Source organism: Equus przewalskii, chromosome 15 (assembly GCF_037783145.1).
Source record: "Equus przewalskii isolate Varuska chromosome 15, EquPr2, whole genome shotgun sequence".
In the NCBI taxonomy this organism is placed as follows: Eukaryota; Metazoa; Chordata; class Mammalia; order Perissodactyla; family Equidae; genus Equus; species Equus przewalskii.
The window spans coordinates 1,370,853-1,380,471 of NC_091845.1; the positions used below are offsets into that span (position 1 = coordinate 1,370,853).

At 43.9% G+C, this 9,619-nt stretch overlaps 1 protein-coding gene across 2 annotated transcripts in view; it reads right to left on the reverse strand.

Moving 5' to 3' along the window:
• Positions 1-8,042, reverse strand: part of PRR20G (proline rich 20G) — a 32,344-nt gene extending 24,302 nt beyond the window's left edge. The window contains exon 1 of one of the 2 annotated variants that reach the window (XM_008539475.2): positions 7,789-8,042. The gene's annotated coding sequence lies outside the window, so the exon portion shown is untranslated. The remainder of the gene's footprint in view (positions 1-7,788) is intronic. The other variant, XM_070576445.1, reaches the window with a different exon arrangement.
• Between the last annotated feature and the right edge of the window lie 1,577 nt (positions 8,043-9,619).

Here is a 9,619-nt window from a genome sequence, read left to right on the forward strand (position 1 = left end):
AAACAAAATCCCCCACAACTTTTTATAGAGGGAAAAGCAAGCAAAATGAGATAAAAGCTATTGAGATGTAGCATAATTATAAAATGAAAAAGTCAACTCGGTGCTCAAAGGAGCTTTGGTCTCTGCAGACCACATCTTCACCACAGGAAGCGGAGCCCCAGACGGCCCTGGGAAGGGTGCGCCCGCCCCGCGACCCCGCCTCCCGCTGGGAGGGTCGCTGCTGAGAAGGAAGAAGCGAGTCTCCAGGGACTCTCTCTCTGTCTCTCTCTTTTTTTTTCATTTTTTTAAAAAATACAGCTTTATTTTGATTTCTAGGCACATGTCTTTTATTTCCTAGAAATACAAACATTTTCTCAAAATAAATTTATTTGTTTGGGTATATGAATTCAATAAAGCTTTTTAAAAAATTTTAATGCTTTCACAAACTTTAATATCCTTTTTATATTCTCGTGGTAAGAGCACTTAACAGGAAATCTACCCTTTTCACAAATTTTTAAGAGCACGATACAGTGTTAACTCCAGGCACAGCGTCGCACAGCATATACCTAAGACCAAGGCCTTTCACGATATCTGTCTTTCTCCTTATTTTCTTGTAACAATAATGCATTCCTTGTGTATTTGCACATTTTTAAAAGAAGTCGGTTCATGAGAATCCTGTTATGAAGTGTCTGTGCTCTGAGGCAGCATGGGGCCCCACCAATCTCCTCTCTGGTGAAGGATGCAGCCCCGCCAGCAAGACGGAACCAGCCCAACAGCCGTGCCTGGGACTCAAGGCAATCAATAGTTTGGACAACAAAAGATGATAAATTCAAACTAAACAAGGAAAGAATAATTCCTGTAGCCCACCTCCGGGAGAGATTTCACTGGACGTTTGGGCAGTCGAGAATCTACCCAAAGCCTGAAAAAAAACCGCCTACACATCAAAACTTGAGGGCTGTCATTGAAGGCCATTTTTTCTTTCATATAACTCTATCATCTTCTTTCTTGGTTCTTGCTGTATTCCATCTTTCTGCTTTTTCTTGAGTCAGTTTTGATCATTTATGTTTTTTTAAATCAAATCTTCCAGTTTTCAAGGTTTCAAATCTATCAACATAGAGTTTAATGTGGTATGAGTTTCTAACACACGTGTTTCCTCTGTCTGTAGAAATAATGCCTTTCTCATTCCAATGTCTTAAAAAAATTTTTCTCCCATGGCTTAATTTCCTCTACTGCTAACGAGCTGCCGTCGACACGTTGGGACCTCCGTTGTATTGTTTGATCACAGGTCTCGTGGGGGTCTCTCCAGGAACTGAGTTACTTGTAGGGCACCTCCATCAGGGTTTCTTTGACCCCTTACATCTATCTGCCATTACAACTCAATATTTTTCCATAAATCTGCTTACTGTTTTTTAACTTAACTTTTTTTTAACTTATGCTCTGTTTCTACCCCAAGTGCATGTACTGCAATACAATCCGAAAACTAACCACCCCAAGGTAGTGCCAGCCCCGGCAGGTTAGGGCGGAGTCCCCCACAAGGCTGCAGGACCTCACACACCACATGCACTTCTGGCCAGTCGTCCGCAGTGCAGGGGAGTCCATGACCCCCTCAGGCTCGGTAATTGTTAGAACAACTCAATGACTCGTTGGAAGTGGTACACTTAGATCACAGCTTTACTGTAAAAGACAGATCAGGAACAGCCAAATGAAGAGACACAGGGGCAGGCAGAAAGGGAGGATGGGAGCTTCTGTGCCCTCTCCTCATGGAATTGAGTGCGTCACCCTCCGAGCACACCAGTGTGTTCACCAACCAGAAGCCCCAGCACGCCTGCGGCTTGCTGTGTCCAGAGTTTTGACCAGGGCTTCATTGCGTAGGCATGGCTGACTAAACCATTGGCTGCACAGTTGACTCCATCTCCAGGCCCCTTAGCCCGCCAGGGGCTGTGCAGCTGAAAGCTCCACCCTCTACCGTCTGCTTGCTCTTTCTGGTGACCAACGCCCACCCTAGAAGCTACCAGGGGCCACCATGAACCACCTTATTAGCATAAAAAGACACTCCTGTCACTCAGGAAATTGCAGGAATTTTTGAAGATCTGGGCGAGGAACTGGGATAAAGACCAAATATACTTATTGTACCACAGCTTAACTTCTCATCTGAAGCAACTCACTTATTCATCATTAACAAGTATTTATTGAGCACCTACTACATACCAGGAATGGTTCTAGGCAGTGGTATGTAACCAGTGAACAAAATCAACAAAAATCCTTGCTCTCATGGAGCTTGGGTTCTGATGTGGGCGAGACAGGCGAAAATCGAGAGATGCAAGTAAAGACATAGAGTACACTAAGTATGACAAAGGCAAAATAAAGCAGATACATCTTGGTAGAGAGATATTGAAATTTTAGAAAGTGTGGTTTAGAAAGACCGTGAAATCTTGAGATGATGACGTAGGGAGGTGAGAGGCAATATAACCACTTTGTATAAATGCCTATTTAAATCAAATTTAAATATGACAAAATTCAAAAAGTCATAACAATGAGTGATAAAATGAGACAACAATATGTAAGAGATCATGTTCTCTGATGGGGGTGATGAGGGCAGAAGAAGGAAGGATACAATTTTAGAGGAAAAACCACCTAAGAAATAACTTTATCAGTGATAGCTAGGATTTATAACTGCCCACTCACACCGATTTAAAAAATACTGTATCACTAAAACTCTCACAGGAAAAATAATTTTGTCACCATGAATCTGTAGGTCTCTAGGTTCTCCCCTCTTTCCACCCATCAGAAGGGAGGGAATTCTTCCTAAAATCAAGTTTTCTCAAACTGGGCAATGACATTCTTTTATTAATTTCTTTTAAATTTTGTTTTGTTTCACTTTGATTGGTTTGGCCAGAGGTGTGAAGTGTTTTTCTGATGTATTTAAATAACAAGGTCTTGCCCAACTAAATTTTGTCTGTGAGAAATCCACATTAAATATAAAGACATAGAAAGGAAAAAAGCAAAAGGATTAGAAATACTAATCAAAAGCTGGAGTAACTAGATTAACATAAGACAACATAGGCTTCAAAAAAAACGAAAAAGAAATATTATTAACAGAAAATGGGACATTCTGCAAGATAACAGAGTCAGTTCTCCAAGAAAACATTAAAATCCTAAATGTATGTGCACCGAACAATGGAGCTTGAAAACACGTGGGGCAGAAACTGGTAGGAGTGAAAGAAGAGACACACACATCTACTATTATACCTAGAGACTAAACATTCGGATCTTGGGTTTATTTCTCAATTCTTCTGGTTTTCTGTTCTTTTAATTCTGCTTCTAATGCAATTATTTCCTTCCTCTTACTTTCTTCAGCTGCCTTTCTTTAAAGACTTTTGAAATCAAATTTTTAGTTTAGGTTTTCCTCGTCTACTACTAAAAGTACTTGAGGCTTTGAATATTCCTCTGAGTGCAGCTTTAGTTGCCTCCATTTGTTTAAATATGTAGTGCTTTCATGGCTGTTACTCTCTAAACAAACTTTATTTAGTCTTCTTTTTTTTTGGCCAAAGACTTTTTTTTAGAAGGCTGCAGATACTAGTCAAAGGAAAAAAATTCAAGGTAATGATAGACATTAGAGAAGGTAAACATGTGAAGACACATCCACGTCCCTGAATGGAAGGCCTAACTAGTTCAAATATGCCAATTCTTCTTAAATTGTTGTAATATTTAATTCAAACTTGACAGAGTAGCTCCCAAGTTTATGTGGAAGAATACACGTAGAGGAACCATGAGGTTGGTTTTGTGTTCCCAGAAGCATTAAAAGGTATAATGAAAACCAATTATTGTCCCTCTTATACCATCCACATAGACAAGGGAATAAGAGCCATATAAATGGTTTCCACCACTTTTATCACTTTTCCTATAAACTTCTCACACTTTAATGTGTATCTACACCACCTGGGGGTATTATTAAAGTGAAGATTCTGAGATTCAGCATTTTAGCAACTCCTGGCTCATGCTCATTGCCTTGGTCCACACTTTGCACAGCAATAGGTCCATAGCGCTGGTTCTCAAGCTCATCTGGAGAGATTTAAAAAGTAGAAGATGTGGTTTTATATATACACACACACACACACACACACACACACACACACACACACACACATGGTGGAATACTACACAGCCACAAAAAAGACAAAATTATGCCATTTGCTATAACATGGATGGACCTTGAGCATATTATGCTTAGTGAGGTAAGTCAGACAGAGAAAGACAAACATTGTATGATTTCGCTCATATGTGGAAGATAAACACATAGATAAGGAGAACAGACGGTGGTTACCAGAGGGGAAGGGGGTGGGAGGAGGGGGAAAGGGGTGAAGGGGCACATGTGTGTGGTGATGGGTGGAAACTACACTTCTGGTGGTGAACACGATGCAGTCTGTAGAGAATCTGATATATAATAAAGTACACCTGAAATTTACACAATGTTATAAACCGATGTGACCTCAATAAAATAATTTTTTAAAAAACACATCCCGCAACTGGAAGGACATGCAGCTAGGATATACAACTGTGTACGGGGCGGGGCGGGGGGTGTTGGGGGAGATAAAGCAGGAAAAAAAAAAAAGATTGGCAACTGTTGTTAGCCCAGGTGCCAATCTTTAAAAAAAAAAAATACTGAAGCCAAGAGCCAGCCCAGAGAGTCTGACATCATGGTCGGGGTGTGGCCCAGCCTCGGGAATTTGAAAACCCTCCCGCGACTCTGCCAATAGCCGGCGGACAAGCACGGTGCAGGTGCCTCCTGGGGAACCGCACCTCTGCCGAATCCGCACCGCCACAGGGCACCCTCCTGGCCAGTTGTCGGGGGACCGTCTGTGGTTAGCAGCACCGGCTCCCTCTCCTGAGGCTTTTAGAGTTTTGCTTTTGAAAAACAGAAGAGAACAAAACTTAGATGTCAAAGTAGGAGCAGAAAGAACAGAGAAGGAGTGGGAATGATTGGTTTAAATCTCAAGAGACTGAATTTCCCTGGAAATGACGCCCTCAAAGTTACTGCCATCTGAAGAAGGGGGCGTAAGTGGAATTAAGTAGAGAAATAGATAAATGAAAAATGCTACCACTGTGTGTCTACCTGAACACGAGACTCAAAATATCACACCTGCTACAATTTGTCACTAGAGTGATCAAGACATGTCACACCTGTAATGTTAAGGAAAACTGTGCATTAAAAACTTTATACATAATGTAATTTCAAGATTATTTATAATACATATATGTAGAAAAAAAGGCTGCAAGGAGATGCTCCAAAATATTAGCGGTAGTGATGAGCTTATGAATGATTTTAATTCTGTTCTTTACATTTTTCTGCATGTTCAGGGATTTTTTCTATGTTATCTACCATGAATATATATTAATTGTGTGATCAGAAAATAATACCAGGGGCCAGCCCGGTGGCGCAATGGTTAAGTTCCACACGTTCTGCTTCAGTGGCCCAGGGTTCGCCGGTTCGGATCCCAGGTGCTGACCTATGCACCAAGTATCAAGCCATGCTGTGGCAGGCGTCCCAAAGTAGAGGAAGATGGGCACGCATGTTAGCTCAGGGCCAGTTTGCCTCAGCAAAAAGAGGAGGATTTGTGGCAGATGTTAGCTCAGGGCTAATCTTCCTCAAAAATAATTTTTTTTAATTTCAAAAAAAGAATACCAACTGAAAAACAAAACAAGCAGAAGAGATGAAGGAAGTGCCAGGGTGGCTGGGGCCCACCTCTGGAGTGAAGGGCTGGGACTCAGCTTTCATAGAGAGAGACTTTCCTAATAAAGCAGGTGGGAAGAAGGATGGAGTCAAGGAAAAATGATCACCATGACCTCAGTACCAATGTTGAGACTTGCTGGGAAAGGCAGTCACGCCCAGATTGCTTGACCCTTTCCCGGCGGTGTAAGATTGTGCCTCAGAACTGCAACGTTGCCTTCTACGGAGAGAAGGAGCCCTCACAGCCTGCGCTGGGCACAGCCCTTAGTTTGCAAGTGTCTTTCCCTGTTCCGGGCTTGACGTGTACTTCTTTGTTCTGCTTAAGCGCATGTATCTTATGGCCCCTAGCCAACCTCACTGCTGTATCTGTTCCCAATGTGGAGGGAGCTGGGTCCTTCACCTGCAGCACAAAAGGGGTGCACACAGACCATCACCCTGAGCTGGCTGTGGGGCAAGACCTGCTGGCCATGGGGGACTGATGCCCACTACCAAAGCTGGTCTTGCCCTGTCTCTCCTCTGAGTAAAGCGTTGTTCCATCCAGTGCCTGTGTGTCTTTGCTGGCAATCCTGACACCCACAAACCATGCCATGGGTTGACAGCCCAGGACCCCCGCTCCTGGTGGGAGGCAGAAAGTATGACTTGCTCAACAATACTAAGGGCTGCATCAGCACCTTCTCGGTGCCGAATGCAATGCAAAATGTCTAATCATCTTTGTGCCCTGATAAGGCTGCTCTCTCACTGATCCCCACCTCAACGCTGAGGAAATAGAGACCCTCAGGCTGAAGTAATCCGCCCAAGACCACACAGCTCGTAGTGCAGTCCCGAGAGGCACACTGCCATTGCTCTCACTTTAGATCCCCACCTGGAGAGAATCTTGGTCGGGCTGCCTCTCCTCCCCTCAAGTACAAGAGGAGACCCCCAGAGTCAGCTGGACAAACTCCCCCTTGTGCTGTCGCATCGTCCAGGTTTGGGCTGAGCTGTGTGTTAGGCAGCCTCTGGGCCAGGTGAAGCTGCGTACGATTTTGGTTAAATCAGTGCCCAACGCCTTGCCTTCCTCCTGCTCCCTGACGCCGTGACGCATCTCTTGAACTTTAGACATGGTGCTCTGGTGGAAGCATAAAGTTCAAACTTACCTGCTTTTTCATTTTTTTACTTTTCATTCATTCATTTATTTGTTCACCAATTTGTCAAACAACTAGTAAGTCTTATTTTGTGCTGGGCATCATGAAGCCTCACAGTCTAGACTAGTATCCAAGTAGTTAACCAGCCAGGAGTTAAAAATTGGACTTGTAGGTCAAAGTCAAGCGGCAGACCCCCCACATGCACCCCAAAAGTGTAGAGGTACTCAAATATTTACTTACGTTTTAAGAACCTAGCTAAGCTTTAAAGTAAAACCTCAAGCTTTCAGGTGACAGATGGAGAGACAACTCAGTGAAAGTGAGTAAAATTAAAACTGCACGGCCCACAGGGGCGAGGGCTCCAGGGCTGGGGGTTTAATGCCTGCCTAGGGTCCCGGACAGGGAGAGTCTCTGTCTGGGGCAGGATCAAGCGTGTGATCCCCGAGCCTGGAGCCTGTGCCACTCCATGAACAAAGATTATGCTTTGGCTTTAAAAGTCAACATGTTAGAGTCATCTTGTTGTACTTGCAAACACTTTTTATGTGGAAATGTGCATCTTCCTGTGTTCCTAGCAGGAAGGCACTTGACACTGTCTTATACATCTTGAGTTGGCTATGGTTGGCTGGGTTAGTGAGGGAAATAGTGGGTTAATTATCATCAAGGTAAATACATACTTTGCATGAATGCTTTCCTTGTGCAAACATTTTAACAAATGTAATTTTTCCTAATAAACATTTTTAATCTCAATGTGACAACTCAACACTTTTTGAAACTACTATGACAAAAGTTTCAATACTACAGGAAAATGGATCTTCTTAGCAAACAGATGTAGACAAAAACTCAAATTTCTGAAGGCAAGCCATAAAATAAGTATAGATTGAACCTAAATTTTATGGTAATTGGTGTGCAAATATTCCCCCGCGTTCCCCTAATCTGTCTAACAAGATGGAATGGCTAGCTTACCGCTTGTCTTCTCAAAGCATCTGTGTCAACAGATTCCCATTTTTTTCAAAGTTCTTCATTAACTGCTAGGCAAAGCCCACAGCTTCTGCTTCAGTTACATTTTCTAGCCAAGGCTGAATTAAAGAATACAGCTTCTACATTTCTGTTTGTGCAACTGGGACCTGAATATTGATATGCACTGGCTGTGGAAGCTCCCTGCACCTGCACCTGCTGGAGCTCTCCATGGTGCTGGCCAGGGCACAGGTTTCAGGCCCAAGCTGACCCTCCCTCCAGCCTCGATCTTATCGTTGACCCTCTTTATGACTCAAACACTGGCTTATTATTTATGGCCTTGACCCCAGCCCTGGCCTTTGCCTCTGGCTTGACCACCTCTCTGAAGTACATCGAGTGCCTTTGTGCCCCTCTGGATCTCTTTACCTCGTCCATCCCACCCCTGCCCACTCTTGCAGTCCCTCCTTGAAGTTCCCCAGAAGCTTCAGGCCTCTTGCATAGCAGGAGCACCATTTTCTTCCTTTTTCAGGCTGTCCCACTCTTCACGACTCATCAGAAGGTAGGTCCGTTCTCCCATATCCTGGACCAGAGCCACAGCCTGAGTTAATTTTGTCCTGTGTCATTTCTGAGCCTTGTGTCTAAGGCTCACTTCCCCAAAGAAACTGACTTCTTTGAAGACAGGGATCACATTGCCACCTTCTTGCATCCTCTTCTGCCCTGGGCACACAGCTGGGCACACAGGTGCTCTGGCTATGCACATTATTGGGCGATTAATGACCAATATCTAATGGCTAATTCTAACCAGGTATGTGGGGCTGAGCAGCTGCTGCCGTTGCCTCCTCTGCCTCCCTCCACCCTGCAGGGAGTCTCTATCTGTCTCGGGCATGGATCCTGTGCTGCCCGAGTGTGTAAATTAAGGAATAATAGAGCTGCAGAAGCATAAGCCCTCAATGATGGGGAATGTGTTTGTCTGCTAAGAAGCAATTTCAGCGAAAATTAACTCCATTTCAACAGATAGAGTGAGGCTTGGCATAAGCTGGCCAATCCCAAAGGACAATAAAATTACTTCGTCAAAGCTCTGCTTGCTTAAATTAACCAAGCGAGCACTCCAGGATCCTGGCTAGATACAGCGAGTAACTAGGTTTTAATGAACAAAAATAGCTTCTTGGATAAATAAGAAAAATAAACCACAGCCTACCTCTAGCACAAGTACACACAGTGCCCATCTCAAGGACAAACTTCTCCCAAGGATATGATGGCCATGAGCATCCTGCACAGCTGTCTACACTGTTGGCATTGGCTGTGTGTCCCCAAGACTTGTTCACAGCCAGTGATATCATGTCTACACTCTCTTTCCTAGCTTTTTCCTCAAGGACTATGTTCTTGGCCGTAGAGTTTTGGACGGCAAATCTTCTTTAGCTTTGTCCTCACAATGTGGACTGGCCACCTAGGGCCTGGGAAACTATGGATAATGACCGTTTCCTCTGTGACTGCCTTCTTGGCCAGCCATGTCCAGGACAATTGTCCCTCTTCATTTTATCTTCTACACTGTGTCCTTGGTCATCATGTGCTGGTCAACTGTGTTCTGAACAGCTGTTATACTGGTTGCACCATGTAGATCTATGACCTTGGCCACCCTTGGCTGGGCCACAGATAACTAGGTCTATCCTGATCTGGCCCTTATGACTGTGTCTTGACCACCAGACGTCTGAGACATGACTTGGAAAACTCTCTGTACTGACTAGAGGAAAATCCTTCGTAGTCTCCTCTCCAAGTTAAATTTTTTCCAGTTACTCTTCTGTTTCAGTCAGGGTTCTACCAGAGAAACAGAACCAGTATA